At 37.4% G+C, this 15,312-nt stretch overlaps 1 protein-coding gene across 5 annotated transcripts in view; it reads right to left on the reverse strand.

Moving 5' to 3' along the window:
- The window catches only part of LOC149843157 (solute carrier family 35 protein (DUF914)), a 90,205-nt gene that overhangs the window by 55,345 nt on the left and 19,548 nt on the right, over positions 1 to 15,312 (reverse strand). The window lies entirely within an intron of this gene.

Genomic DNA, 15,312 nt, shown 5'->3' on the forward strand with positions numbered 1-15,312 from the left:
TAACAAAATACACTTTCACTAAAAGTATGTCACATTTCCCAATTCTTCGTTTTTCTTAGGGAAAGAGAACTCTTATTAAGAGAAGGTGCAAGTAGCCACTGGCCAAAGACACGAAAAGAGTGAGAAAAACAGAAACGACAGGACATTCACTACATTGCAAGTAGCTTGAAAGCCCGTTACATGGACTTTATAGAGAGCCTAATAGATGTTGACATTGCACATGACAAGAAACAAGTTATACGTAAAACTATGAAAATTGAAAGTCTAGTGACTCGAGCAATTAAGTTCAAGGGATACTTTGTATCTGGTGCCCTAAGGTCGTCTGACCTGGAAGTCACTGACCCAAAACTCGTTATATGGGTAGCAAAAACTAGAAATCTGATATAGTGTTCAATAAAAGAAAGAAAAAGTGTAAAAAAAATGAAAAAACTGAAAAAAGAAAAAGAAAGAAAATCAAGAGTATAAAGATAAAGTTCACTGCTTAGGAATAATTTTTTAGAAACCTGTGCAGAAAACATATAAGTGAGGATAAATAAACAATGAGATGTGTTTATTTGACTTTCTGGGAATAAAGCATAAATGATTATAATTTTTCTTTAAAAAGTAAAAGAAAAAATTTTTACTGTGTAGTGACATATAAAGACTCTAAATATTTCTTGAAAGTGTAATGACATGAAATATTCGTAAAAACAAACTCCTTAGTTTCCTAATGTTCTTAAATTTAAATCTTTATGCATACATGATAGAGATGTTTGTGGGTAGCATCAATACAAACCCTTACGAGACCTTACTCGTCTACTGAGGTAACCCAAGGTTTTAAAGGGCTTGTTGCATGCGCTAAATGCAGTCGTGATTCCTACGAAAGTGAGTTAGGTTTTTGCTTAGTTTGTCCTTTGCTTTCTGTTCAGAGTCAGTTTGCTCGAGGACTAGCAAACGATAAGCATAGGAGAATTTGATCATGCATAGTTTTTACATATTTACATGCATGATTACAAACAACAAACAACAACAACAACTACGCCTTCATCCCAAAACAATTGGGGTCGGCGATATGAACCAACAAAGAAAATCATTCTGAGTCTTCCACAAGAATCCTTCTCCTCCAATCATTTCTATCCAATGACATGTCCTCGGTGAGGTTCAAAGCATTCATATCCTTTCCTATCATCTCCATCCAAGTCTTCCTAGGCCTACCCCGACCTCTTTACATGCATGATTACGTGTGAAAAATAATTAAAAATGTTTGTTTGTTAGTAGTTTCATTGATTTCAATTAAAATTGTAAATTGAGCAAATTAGAGTCTTCTTTGAGTCTTTTAGCAAAATTAAATAAGTTAGAAAATAATTTTTGAAAAGGGAGTCTTTTGAAATTTTAGAAAACCTTGTGGACTCTTTTTGAAATTTTTCTTAAAAAATCTAATTAACCCTAATTATGGGTTATAAATAATAGGCTTGAGAAAGAGGGGGGCGTCTTTCCCATCTTGAAGCTCACGCCCCCTATCTCTCTCCTCTACCTCTTCTCCCTCTCTCTCTACCGATTCCTCTTGCCTTCTTCTCTTCTACCTTCTCCCTTTTCTTCTCTTTTCTAGCCCATCTCTTCGCTGGTACCTTCTTTCTTTTTTGTCGGGGAGCCGCATGTGATCACTACGGAAGACCGCTTTTCTTCTCAACCCGTCCGTCGGAGGCGAGCCATTCGGTAAGTCTCTTCTTCCCCACTTCACATTAGGTTAATGCATATAGCGTAGTTTGATCGTTGCATATTCATCATAACTAGTTAAAATAGAGTTCGGTTTCACGCATCATCTAGCATCTAGCATAATAAGTCATGTGCTGTAGGTTAGGTTAGGTTTATTTCTTTTCAGCATAGCATATTGCACAATTGTAACAGGTCGCATATAGTTTAGAAAAATTAAAGTTAGTCAGCATATAGTTTGTTCTTTTTAGTCAGTTCAGTTTTATTCTTTTTGAAAGAACACGCAGCCACAAGGATCTAATCAAGTTCCATTGACTAGACCGGCGTGATCAGCGTGTGCACGCAGATCTGGCCAGGGTCCCTTAATCAGACCCACGCAGTTCAGCCTGATCCTGACCAGGCCCGAACCAGGCCCAGCGGTGCTCAATCCAACGACCAAAAATCACAACTCAATTTTTTTCATAACTGAGTCAATCACTGGTGCAAAAAGTATTGTATTCTGGCCCACACAGCATTGCTGATTCAGCGTGAAACTGCCGTAGATCTGAGCCGACCTGTGAGCTATCAGGTCAGGTCAGACCCAACAAGGCTGAACAGCATAAAGCAATTTTTTTCTTGGATTTACTGACAATCTGATCACACGGTGTGCATGGTCCAGACTTGATTCCATTATTCTGGACAGTCTGACTGGGCAAGATTTAGGTGATTACAGAGTGGTGAAACAAATCGGGGCTTGCCGAGATTGAAACTGAAAATTTTTTGGGCTTTCAAAGACAAATCGGGTTGGCTGCTGTTTGCATTATCCATATCAGATTCGGCCAGCCTACAGCCGATTTGTTTATGTTAGCCGGGCTGCATGTTTGAGCAGTAACTTAATTAAAAAATTTATTGCACAAAATCATTAAGTATTGCTGATTGCAATTGCGGCCAGTTTGTGTGTCTTTCCTTAATTATTTGATGCTTGATAGTCTGATAGACCTTAAGCAGTGCATATAGTTTTAGATTTTTTTTGTAGGATTAGATACATATAGATTCTTGATTTTTGGATTTTGTTTCCGTTGTTATTTTGCAACTAACACTAGATTAGGCAGTCGAGTAGTTCGTGTGTTTTGTGTTTGTGTCTTGCAGGAGGGCTCAACATTGAGGGACAAAAGCGCGATAGTGAGGAACTGTGCACGCATTAAGAGAAGAAGGCTAAAGTGCTTGGAAAAGAAGCTATGTAATTTTTACTTTTCTTATTTTTATTTTTTTGGGGGCTAGAGGGCTATTTTAATTAATTGGGTTGTAATAAGGCCATTTTATTCTTTGAGCCCTCTACAAAGGGTAACTCTTGTAATTAGTTAATTACTCTTTTTATTTTTATTAAAAGGCAACAAAATTCATCTTGTGTGGGGTACAAAAGTGATTAAACCCATTTTCTGAGTTCGACCCGGACTTCACCACTAGTGTGAGTCGGTTTTTATGATTTGATGCATTGTTTACACAGACACTTTTTCTGAAAAATATCTTTTAAAAATACTTTATTGAAAAAGTTGCATCAACAATAACAACTTTCATGCCAGTATTGGTATAACCCCGTACGAAGCTCTATATGGTAGACCATGTAGATCCCATGTATGTTGGGATGAGGTTGGAGTGAGAGCAGTGGAGTCTCTAGAGATCATCCAGCATTAAGTGAACCAGGTGTGTTTGATCCGACAGAGGTTAGTTGCAGCGCAGAGCAGAGAAAAGAGCTATGCCGATCAATGTCGTAGGGAGCTCAGTTCCGACGTAAGCGATCACGTGTTCATACGGATCTCTCCTACGAAGAGTGTCTTCCGATTCGGGAAGAAGGAGAAGTTGAGTCCTCAGTATGTGGGACCCTTTGAGATCCTTGAGCGGGTTGGGGAGACCGCATATCGTGACACTTCTTCCTCAATTTTCGCTGATCCACAACGTTTTTCATGTCTCGATGTTGATGAAGTATGTACCTGACCCCTCACATGTGATTCACTATGAGGTGATCGAGGTGCAACCTGAATTGACGATAGAGATGAGGCCAGTCAAGATTGTGGATCGCTAGGAGATGCTTCGTAGTAGGACGATCCCTTTCGTGAAGGTGCGCTGGCAACATCACAGACTAGACGAGTGCACTTGGGAGCCTGAGGCAGATATGCATCACCACTATCTACACCTATTCGGTACGTTCTAATTTCGTGGACGAAATTCTTTTAAGGGGATAGGGATGTAATATCGCATATTTTCATACTTAGTAATTTTGAGATTTTTCAAAAATTTGGAAAAATCGGTAGATTCTTGATTTTAGGTCGAGGCTTTTAAGTCTGAGCTTGGCCCAAGTCTCATCGACAAGGCCTAAACGAGCCACTTAGAACGTGAGAAAAAGTTTTATTTTCAACCTTTAAATTCAAGCAAAATTCAGATTATTTTTGGGCAAAATTCAGAAGCAAAGTTCGAGTTATATATCGTTGGATGCGTTTCAAAATTTTGAGCGTAACGATATTTTATTTTTCTGAATTCGAGTTACGGTTGATCCGAAAATCGCATTTTTAAAGGATCGCTTCGACGAGCCCAGTCTGGATTTGGATCGGACTGGATCCAATGTATTTGATCCAAATTAATATGGATCTAGACTCTATCCAAGACCCATATTAATCTGAAATTGATTCATCCCAAGACCCGATTGGATTTTGGATATGGATTTGGATCTTAGATTCAGATCCAGATTCAAAACCCATGCCCAATGAAATTCCAACTTTAAATTCACTTATTATATTTAAATTGAGGTTATTTAGAGTTAAAAAAACTCCCAGAGGGATAAGGTACCCTCTGAAAGTTTCTGGATATTTAATTATTAATAATTAATTAATTAATTAAATTTAATTAATTAATTAATTAAATTTAATTAATTCCGAAATTCGCTTTTGTTAGTTGATTAGGACTCCTTAGTAGAATCCTAAATGGTCTTTAGAAAGCTAAAGAAGGTTTGAGAAAGTCTAATTGAATTAGAAAGAAAATTTTGAAAAGCCAACTTAAAGAGTTTTAAAATTTTGGAAAAATGAGAAAGAGTGAGAGTCCTTAAGGTGTAGGCTCTCTCTAGAAGGAGCTGGAGAGGGGGGGGGGGGTCACCCCCCTTTTAGCCTTTATATTGATAAAAAAAAATGTCAACTCCAAGAGAAAGAGAGAGAGAGAAGGAGATCGTTTCATCTCCAGTTGTCCAGTGTTTTCAACCATCGATCCTTAGTTTTCTTTCGATCTACGCTTAAGGTACGGGTCTTTCTCTTGTTTCGAATAAGAAAAAGAGCATGGATTGGATTTTCATGCAAGATTTTAGTGAAAATCCATAGGAAAAGAGTAAACCTACCTGAATATTTACTCTAGTAGAGGATTAATGTTTCTCTTTTCTGAGGTTTATTTTGGGAAAAATATATATATCAATGCTTGTATTTGTATATATACATACCCTATTATGTGTCGTGGATCCCTAAATCGGGACAGATTTGCCATGTAAACATGCGCAAATCTGGCCCAAATTTAGTGCATGTAAGATCTTGAAAAAAAATGGATGTAAAAATAAGTATATGCATATATTCATGAGAATGAATTTGTTTGTACATGCATACCTAACTGACTATCTGCATAAGCATGGTTTATTGGTTTACGAATCTATGCAAATCTGAACATGTGTATATTCTTAATTTATGATTAAGCATATAAATGCACACTTGAAACATGAGTCTGTACATGCATGCAAAACTAAGTGAAATTATGTATACTTGAGAGATGAGATTTGTATATACATTTGCATATGCATGCATAATCAAAATTAAATGTGTGGGTTTTCGCATGTTAGAAATATTTTTTTTATATAGTTGTGCTGGCCTGGCTGGCAGCCCAACTGAGTTGGGCTCGGTTGGGCAAAGTCCGGCCCCGCCAGGCCCAGCCAATCGGTCAGGCAAGGGCTGGTCTGGCCCAGCCAATCAGCTCGGCTGGCCAGACCTGGCCACGTGCTGACAGGCCTGTCAAGCCCCGCTGAACTAAGTTCAGCTGGCCTGGCCTGCCGAGCCTGTTGGGCCCTGCCGAGTGGGCTCGGCTGGGAAGGTTCTGAAAAAAACATTGTTGGGCTGGCTGGCAGCCCAGCCGAGTCATACCCGGCATGACTCGGCTGGCCTGCCAGGCCCTGGCAGACCTGCACATGTCCAGCCTGTGCAGGGTGTCTGCGTGGGTTTTAGAATCCCAGCTGAGTGCCAGTTGGTTGGGTATGCAGATAATCTTTCAACAAAAAAAAATTGATCATGCATATTGCTTCTACCTGTTATAGCTTGAATAGAACTCAGTTTGATTTGTAAATTTTCAGATTAGTTAATTAAATTAGAGATGGCCTTATGCATGCAAGAAAAATTAAACTTTCACATGTTTGCACTTAGTATATCATGCTTAGTCACAACATTATTGCAAAGTTGCTTTATGTACATAATTGCATGAGTGTTCACATGTTTTAATTAAGATGATTCATGAATGAAAGCATGTATTTGACATGATTACGTGAACACATGCATATAAATATTGTTGTTTCATGCATATCTCTAAATTAGCATACATGATTGTGCATTAAAAAGCATGTAAAATTAATGCATAGTGGCATGCTATTTATGATTTTTGCATATGAATGCATCGTAGGTTGTGTGAGCCTTGATCATGTATTGCTCTTTATTTAGATTTTTTGTGCATGGCAAAAATCAAACTTTGTTCTAGTTGCATTATTCCATGTTGCCACGGGTTGTGGTCCTGTGATGAGTTTCGCATGTTGATTTGCGAACCAATGTTATTAATTTTGTATGTTGAATTAATAACAAGATAAAAGAATTAATCTACGCTTTCTCGATGTCCCTTCTATAGTATAAGAATCCTGGACATTATGGTTTTGGAGAACCGTGAGGATACTAAGACTTCGTGTGCGTTGTTGTGCCCCTGAACCCGAAGGTTCTTTTCCCGACCACGGTTTTAGGGAGATTCCGCCAATTTGCCTGAGGGTAGTATATAGACATAGTTGTTGTTTTGGTATACTAAAAAAAGTGGCATTACTGGATGTATTTCCATAATGTCCCCACATTATATGATTTTTAATGTTTCGATAGATGGTGTTGATTCCTGATATCGGTCGAGGGCTGAGTGTGAAACTCAGTAATAAAATACAAATTGTGTGTTAAGCTATAATTGGGAACCTAACTTGACCTCAAAAATTTTTACCCGTTTTGAATATCTGCAGGCAACAGTAATAAAAAGAGTAACTAAAGTTTGTGTGCATTTAATAGTGACATGCTTATAAAAGAAAACTATCATAAAAGATAATAAATTATTCATGCATATGCATTGAAATCATACATATTCCTATTATGCATTAGATCATACATATTTACTTGTTCATTTACTTGTGATGTATAGGTGATTGCATGATATTTGCTCCTTATTACATGATAAATGTCTTTATTGCTTAATTGATGTTCTCTATGGATAATAATTATACCCTCTTGTTTAGCAATTGTTCCTTATTGCTTGAATGATTATTTGAATTATAAATTTGTCATAATTGCATCCCTCTTAAATATTGCATGATTCTTATTTATTTTCTTTTAATTTATTTGATTCATTAGAAGGACCTGTATGCAGGATCTTTGAATTTTGACACCCCTATTTTTTTGTTTTTACACTCTCTGAGGCCCAGTGAAGGGACTTGCTTTTGCGAGGAGCTACGAGGACTACGCGACTACTTTACAGACTTTTCTTGGGATAGTGTGACTCTATGATTTTGCTTTATTTACATTCTTTTGCATATGTCTTCAGACTATATAAATTCAATTAATAAAGTTGGTTTGTTTTAGACGATGGTAATATAAGATCCCTTGTGGTTGTGTTACAACTGTAAAGGCCCCGGGTCTCTGGGAATGTTTTCGCAATTGTTTTAAATATATATATATATATATATATTGTCACTTTTCAACAGGTATGGGTTGGGGTCGTTATACCACGTGTTGATAGAGAACCTACTCGTGAAAGTCAATGTTATTCTAGACGTGATGGTGGGGATCATCCTTATGCGCTTGATAAATATAGTTAATTACTTGAAATAGAACCTAGTCTTAGGAAGTCAGAACGCATTTCTAAAACACCTAATATGCTTGTTTCTTATGAATCTTATTCACCAAATTATAAATCTCGTCTTATAGCTATACATTCATATCATTAACCTTTAAACTATAGGGAAGCCAAACATAAAAGAATGGGTTGATGAATTTAGAACTAGATGCCTTAAATAAAGTTAATACTTGGGAAATACAACCACTACCAAAGAAAAAAATAATTATAGGATGTAAGTGGGTGTTTAAAATCAAGACAAAGAGTGATGGTTCATTAAAAAGATACAAAGCTAGGTTAGTTGCAAAAGGATACTCCTAGGTATAGACTACGAAGAAGCTTTTGCTCCAGTGGCCCGAATGACCACTGTAAGGACTCTAGTTGCGGTAGCATCTATTAGGAATTGACTCGTACACCAATTTGATGTAAACATGGATCCTCAGGGTTTGAGTAATGAGAAGGGTATAATTTTCCGTCTTCGTAAAGCATTGCATGGGCTTAAATAAGCCCCACAAGCATGGTATGATAGGTTCAATAGGACTATGTTGGATCTTGGTTTTAGATCATGTTATACTGACACTGCTCTTTTTATAAGATCTACAGGTTAGTTACATAAAGGCTTAGAAGCAGGGATTCTATAAGATCATGGATAGACATTTGGCTCAATAAGGAACAACTATATGTGTTTATCTGGCACTCTACAATCTTACATCTCCAAATCGCTTGGTTGACTGCTGCACTCCACCCAATGGCTGGGGCATCAAAAAGCTCAAAGACGCTGAGTTGAACGATTGGTCGCAGCTGATGGCAACATTAGAATCAATTAAACTCATCAAAGATTTAAAAAAAACAGTGCTTCCTGGTGTTGCAAGTCAAACTGCATGTTTTCAGTTGCCTCATATCTCCAATTGTAGTTTGAACCAGATATGCAGGTCGTGCCAAAGAATACCATTTCAAGCCCCCCTCCAGGAGCGATGAGTCTGTACCTAGGTATGCCTTTTGAGAAGAGGAAACTAGCCTTCTAGATGTTGTTTGTCTGAGAGTGTTGAGAAATCAATTACTCACCTTTTTCAGTCATGCAGTTTCTTTGAAAGAATCAAAGAATAGTCTTGGCCCAAACTGCAGATTTCTACTAGGGTGTGTTTGAAAATCTTAAGCACGCATAGCTCTCAAAGAATACCCAGTTCTGATAACCAGGGTATAGAAACACGCCCTTAGTGAGATCTCTCCCAATGAAGACTTTTCAGGATCTGACCTGTTGAGGAAAAGCAAGAGATGGAGGTATGAGTAGGGATATTTGTTAAATTATGTATATATAAATATATATATACATATACTTATATATATACATTCGTATATATATAAGTATATATATGTATATATATATACATAATATAGCTTTTTTCTGTTTTGTATAAACCAAAAACCCGATAAGGGTGTTTTGGTAATTTCACCTGTACTTTTTCCTTTTTACCTTTTTCCTTTTTTCTTTCTTTTTCCCTTTTTTCTTTTTACTTTTTCCTTTTTCAGTTTTTGACTTTTAGGACCATAAGGGGCCCCACCTATCTAGTCGTTGGGGCTCCCAACGACTAGAAGGGAGCCCCCTTTATGGTCCTCCTTTATGCTCTCCTCCTCTATATAAAGAGGAGGCTCCCCCTTGTAAATGTATGGGTTTTTCACCCTTCTCTTTCCTTCTTCAATAATATCCAACTTATGACTTTAAGTCATTTTCACTTTTGAGAGTTTTGTGTGCACTTTTAGTGCTTGTGTTCTTGACTCTTGTGGTCACTCTTTAAGAGTGCCTTTTGCTTTATTTGTGCTTCCGCCTCTTTTCATTACATGGTATCAGAGCTCGGTTGGTGATTGGGCTTCTCTTTTGCTATCTTGGGACGCGTGCCTCTCAAAGTTTTTGAAGAAAGGAAGTATATTTGGTGCCGATGGAACGTGACTCTAAAATGGAGCTTTCTTTTAAGCTAAATGGGTCCAACTATCTCATGTGGGCCTCCGCTATGGAAAATCATCTAAGAGGTAAGAAACTTTGGGGTTTTGTTATGGGAACTACTCCCGAACCCTCCCTTGTTCTCACTAAAATCGAAAATGAGATTGAAAAAGCTTTAGATGGCGATGAGCGCATCAAAGTTATCAATGACCATCAATCCAAAGTTGAGGATTGGGAAAGTAACCATGCCAAAATTTTGGCATGGTTTATGAACAATGTTGACCTTAAAAATTGTGCTAATATTGTCAAATTTAGAAGGGCCAATGAGGCTTGGTTTTTCCTTAAGGGTATGAATACCCAAAAGGATCTTGCTCGACAATTTTTTTGTCAAGAAAAAATCCGTTCCACCAAACAAATGGATATGAGTGTCCGGGACTATTTTAGCTCTCTAACCCCTCTTTGGGATGAACTTACCCTTCTTGAGCCTAAATGGGTAGCTCCACAAGATATTGAGTTAAGAAGGGAACAAATTGAAAAGGAGCACTTTTTTCAATTTCTTCGTGGACTTCGCCCGAAATTTGAACAGGTTAGGGCATCTCTTCTCCATAGAAGCAAAGCCCTACCTATTGAAGATGCCCTTGCCGAGATATGTCAAGAAGAAACTCGACTTGGCTTGAGCATTAAGAGTGATGAAGTGTTAGCTGTTACTAGGCCCGGATCGAATGTTAAAGCATATAGACCTCCCCATTTTAACAAAAATAGTAATGGGCCTAGAAAGGGAATAATATGTCATTATTGTAATGAACCGAGACACATTAGACCGGTTTGTCCAAAACTTAAAGGAAAGGTAGTCGCGGTTGGAGAAAATTCTCACCTCCCCATTTTAACAAAAATAGTAATGGGCCTAGAAAGGGAATAATATGCCATTATTGTAATGAACCGGGACACATTAGACCGGTTTGTCCAAAACTTAAAGGAAAGGTAGCCGCAGTTGGAGAAAATTCTCCAAAGAAGAAAGAAGGTACCAAAGAGGGAGATATCAAAGAAACTCTAAATCACATCTCCGAAGTTCTCCAACATCTTCTCAAGACTTCTCCTTCAACATCCGGAGCCGCCATCGCCTACTCTTCATCACCTCCAGGTATGTGGATACTAGACTCCGGTGCTTCTTTTCATATGACATCTCATAAAAACTCTCTTTCAAATGTTTTTTCCGAACCCATGTCCTCTTATGTTTCAACGGCCGATGGAACATCATTGAAAATTGAAAGTATTGGAACACTTGACTTCAAAAAATTCTCAAAACTTTTTTGTTCCTAAAGTTAGAATCGTTCCAAAAATTAATTTAAATCTTTTTTCCGTTTCCCAAATCACCGATCATGGATGCCAAGTCTCTTTCTCACCTAAAGATTGCACCGTGCAGGATCTCCAGTCAGGGAAGCTGATTGGGCAAGGCCATAGAATGGGTGATCTCTATTTTATGGACTTTTTGACGCTTCCATCTAAGTCATCTTGCAATCTTGTAAAAGACAAAAGTATTGGAATTTGGCATGAGAGACTTGGTCATCCAAATTTTGTAAAAATGTCTCTTTTTCCGTTTTTGAACAATACTTGTAAAGACAATCATATGACTTGTAAAGATTGCATTTTTGGGAAATCTAAAGCTAGTCCATTTCCTCAAAGAAGTTACTTTACCACTCGGCCATTTGAGCTTGTTCATTCCGATGTGTGGGGACCCTCCCCTATTTTGTCTAAAGGAGGTTTTTCGTGTTATGTGGTCTTTATTGATGACTTCACTCGATTTACGTGAATATACTTCCTAAGTCGCAAATCCGAAGTCTTCTCCTTCTTTAAAGAATTTCATGCAATGGTTAAAAATCAATTTTTGGGAAATCTATCTATTCTTAGATCCGATTCAGGAGGTGAATATATGTCTAATGATTTTCAAAGCTATTTAAAAGAAAATGGAATTTGTCATCAACGTTCTTGTCCTAACACTCCGCAACAAAATGGTCTTGCGGAAAGAAAGCATAGGCACATAATAGAAACTACAAGAACGTTATTGATTTCAAAAAATATCCCAAAATCCTTTTGAGCCGAAGCGGTTCTAACCTCCACATATCTCATCAATAGAACCCCCTCATCCTCTTTGAAAAATCTTTCTCCATTTGAAAAACTTTACAATATGTCTCCCGATTATAAAAGATTAAGAATTTTTGGATGTAAATGCTTTGTTCTAACTCGCAAAAATGATAAACTTTCTCCTAGAGCTATTGAATGTATTTTCTTAGGATATGGCGAAAAACAAAAAGGATATCGAATGCTTAAGAATAAACTTTATATCTCAAAAGATGTCACATTCCTCGAAGAAGAAAATGGTTTTTCGCACCAACCAAATGAAAATATTGACTATTCCTTCTTATTTGACTTGTTACCTCAAGAAAACATCATAGATGATCATGTTGATCCTAGTGAACCTCTTAATGAAGATCTTTTTGAACATCCAAATAATAATCAAAACTTAGAAGAAAATGTTTCAAGACAAATACAAGTCTACTCTAGAAGGAATGAAAGAAATCCACCTTGTGCCCTTGAAAATTTCTCTCAAAGTGAGTCGATCGAAGAGACCGCTCAAAGAAAATCAAATCGTATTCCCAAGATACCAAATAGATTTGTTTCTTATGACTCTTTTTCTCCTAATTTTCGAGCATGCCTACTTGCTCTTCACTCCTTTCATGAACCATCTCATTACAATGATGCTAAACAATATGCTCATTGGAATGAAGCTATGGAACTTGAACTTAATGCCCTTAAAAAGGCATAAACTTGGGAAATCATTGATCCTCCCAATGGCAAGAAACCCATTGGATGTAGATGGGTTTTTAAGGTAAAAACTAAGAGTGATGGTTCATTAGAAAGATATAAAGCTAGGTTGGTAACCAAGGGATATGCCCAAAAGTATGGGGTAGATTATGATGAAACTTTTGCCCCAGTTGCTCGAATGACTAGTGTTCGAGCCCTTATTGCTATAGCCTCTGTTAAAAAATGGTCAATCTTTCAACTTGATGTCAAAAATTCCTTTTTGAATGGTAATTTAAATGAAGAAGTTTATATGGAACCGCCTCCAGGTATGAATTTAGATGGAAAAATTTTGAAATTAAAAAAGGCCTTATATGGACTTAAGCAAGCTCCTAAAGCTTGGTATGACAGGTTTAGTAATGTACTAATCAATTTAGGTTTTTCTTCTTGCTATACTGACACTGCTCTTTTTGTTAAAAGGACAGGTGACTCCATTATTATGCTTCTGCTGTATGTTGATGATATGACCATCACTGGGAATGACAAAAAGGGAGTAAATGATGTTAAGTCTATGTTAAAAGATACTTTTGATATGTCTGATCTTGGTTTTCTGAGATATTTTTTAGGAATTGAAGTGGCTTATTCCGCGCGTGGATACATCTTATCTCAAATGAAATTAGCTGCAAAAATTTGTATCAAATCAGGAATATCCGATGAAAAGAAAGTTGAGACTCCCGAAGTTATCAATTCGAAACTAAGACTTGAAGATGGTGTTCTCCTTGAAGATCCAACCTCCTACCGTCAATTAATCGGATCCCTCACCTATCTATCCATCACACGTCCAGACATAGCTCATGCGGTTCATGCAGCGAGCCAGTTTCAGCATGCACCTACTTCGGTTCATATGGCGGCCGTAATGAGAATTGTGCGATATATCAAACATACCATCTCCAAGGGACTCTTCTTATCCTCTTCCTCATCCCTTGAATTAACTGTTTTTACTGATGCTGACTGGGGAGGAAATCCCAATGATCGTATCTCAATTACGGGTCTTTGCATTTTTTTAGGTGAATCTCTCATCTCGTGGAGATGCAAGAAGCAGCAGAAGGTCTCATTATCATCTACTGAAGCTGAATATCAGGCTATGGCGATGACAACCATGGAAATTGTGTGGCTCAGAAGTCTCCTTGGTGACATGGGCGTTCTCATTTTCACTCCCACCAAGCTCTGTTGTGATAACAAAAGTGCGATATACATTGCCAGCAATCACACCTTTCATGAGCGGACCAAGCATATCGAAATGGATTGCTATTATGTTCGAGACGAATATCTCAAAGGAACCATCACATTGCCATATGTCACTTCAGAGTATCAACTGGCTGACTTCTTCACCAAGGCGCTCCCAACTCCACGATTCATGTTTCTTCTTGGCAAACTTTCGGTCTTCTCCCCGTAAAGATTGAGGGGGCATGTTAAATTATGTATATATAAATATATATATATACATATACTTATATATATACATTCGTATATATATACGTGTATATATATATATATATACATAATATAGCTTTTTCTGTTTTGTATAAACCAAAAACCCGATAAGGGTGTTTTGGTAATTTCACCTGTACTTTTACCTTTTTCCTTTTTCCTTTTTCCTTTCTTTTTCCCCTTTTTCTTTTTACTTTTTCCTTTTTCAGTTTTTGACTTTTAGGACCATAAGGGGCCCCACCTATCTAGTCGTTGGGACCCCAACAGTCATATTTATGACCGTTGGGGCTCCCAACGACTAGAAGGGAGCCCCCTTTATGGTCCTCCTTTATGCTCTCCTCCTCTATATAAAGAGGAGGCTCCCCCTTGTAAATGTATGGGTTTTTCACCCTTCTCTTTCCTTCTTCAATAATATCCAACTTATGACTTTAAGTCATTTTCACTTTTGAGAGTTTTGTGTGTGCACTTTTAGTGCTTGTGTTCTTGACTCTTGTGGTCACTCTTTAAGAGTGCCTTTTGCTCTATTTATGCTTCCGCCTCTTTTCATTACAATATTGGCTTCAGGTAACTTGGTAGACTATTTGGAAGGAGATGAACTGTCGTACCTTTAATGGAAATCGAAGCAGCATCTCTAACATACATTTGTCAATTACAAGTGATGCTATCTTATACATTAAAGTGAAATGAGGTAACTCTGACATTCAGTGGTTAAAGCCTTTTATGGGACCTCGATCTTTTTCCCTTTCTCTGATTGTACTGTGGTGCTCATGTTCTTCTATCTTTATTTGATATTAATATTATCTTTTTCCGACTTTTCAGAAACCTGTTGCAATGGTCAAGACCCCTCCCCACACCTAAGCATCACAGCCTGATGTTTTGACATACTCCTAGAAAACACTCTAGCCCTAATATCATGAAACATGATGTCTACAACTTTGATGCTTTTGTAACCAACATATATGTTAAGGGCTTTAGCGCTGACAAATTATCTGTCATAAAAGTAGAAGTATGAAAATTGTCATAGCCAAAGACATTTTAGGGCCCAAACTCAAGCTGTTCAATTTAAAAATCCTGAAAAGAAATAACAGCATTTTATGTTGTTAAGGAATGTGATATATCATTAGTGTTGGGTAATACCCACTTATGTATTATTATGTAAGTTAGGGGTAGTTTTGTATTTTAGCTTTCAACTTGTGGTCAATGTATGAGGGCTGTTTTGGTCCAGATTTGCTTAGTTGTGTAACCAAAGGGGGTCGGCC

This window comes from Nuphar pumila, chromosome 3, assembly GCF_984573655.1.
Source record: "Nuphar pumila chromosome 3, dmNupPumi1.hap1.1, whole genome shotgun sequence".
Taxonomy (NCBI): domain Eukaryota; kingdom Viridiplantae; phylum Streptophyta; class Magnoliopsida; order Nymphaeales; family Nymphaeaceae; genus Nuphar; species Nuphar pumila.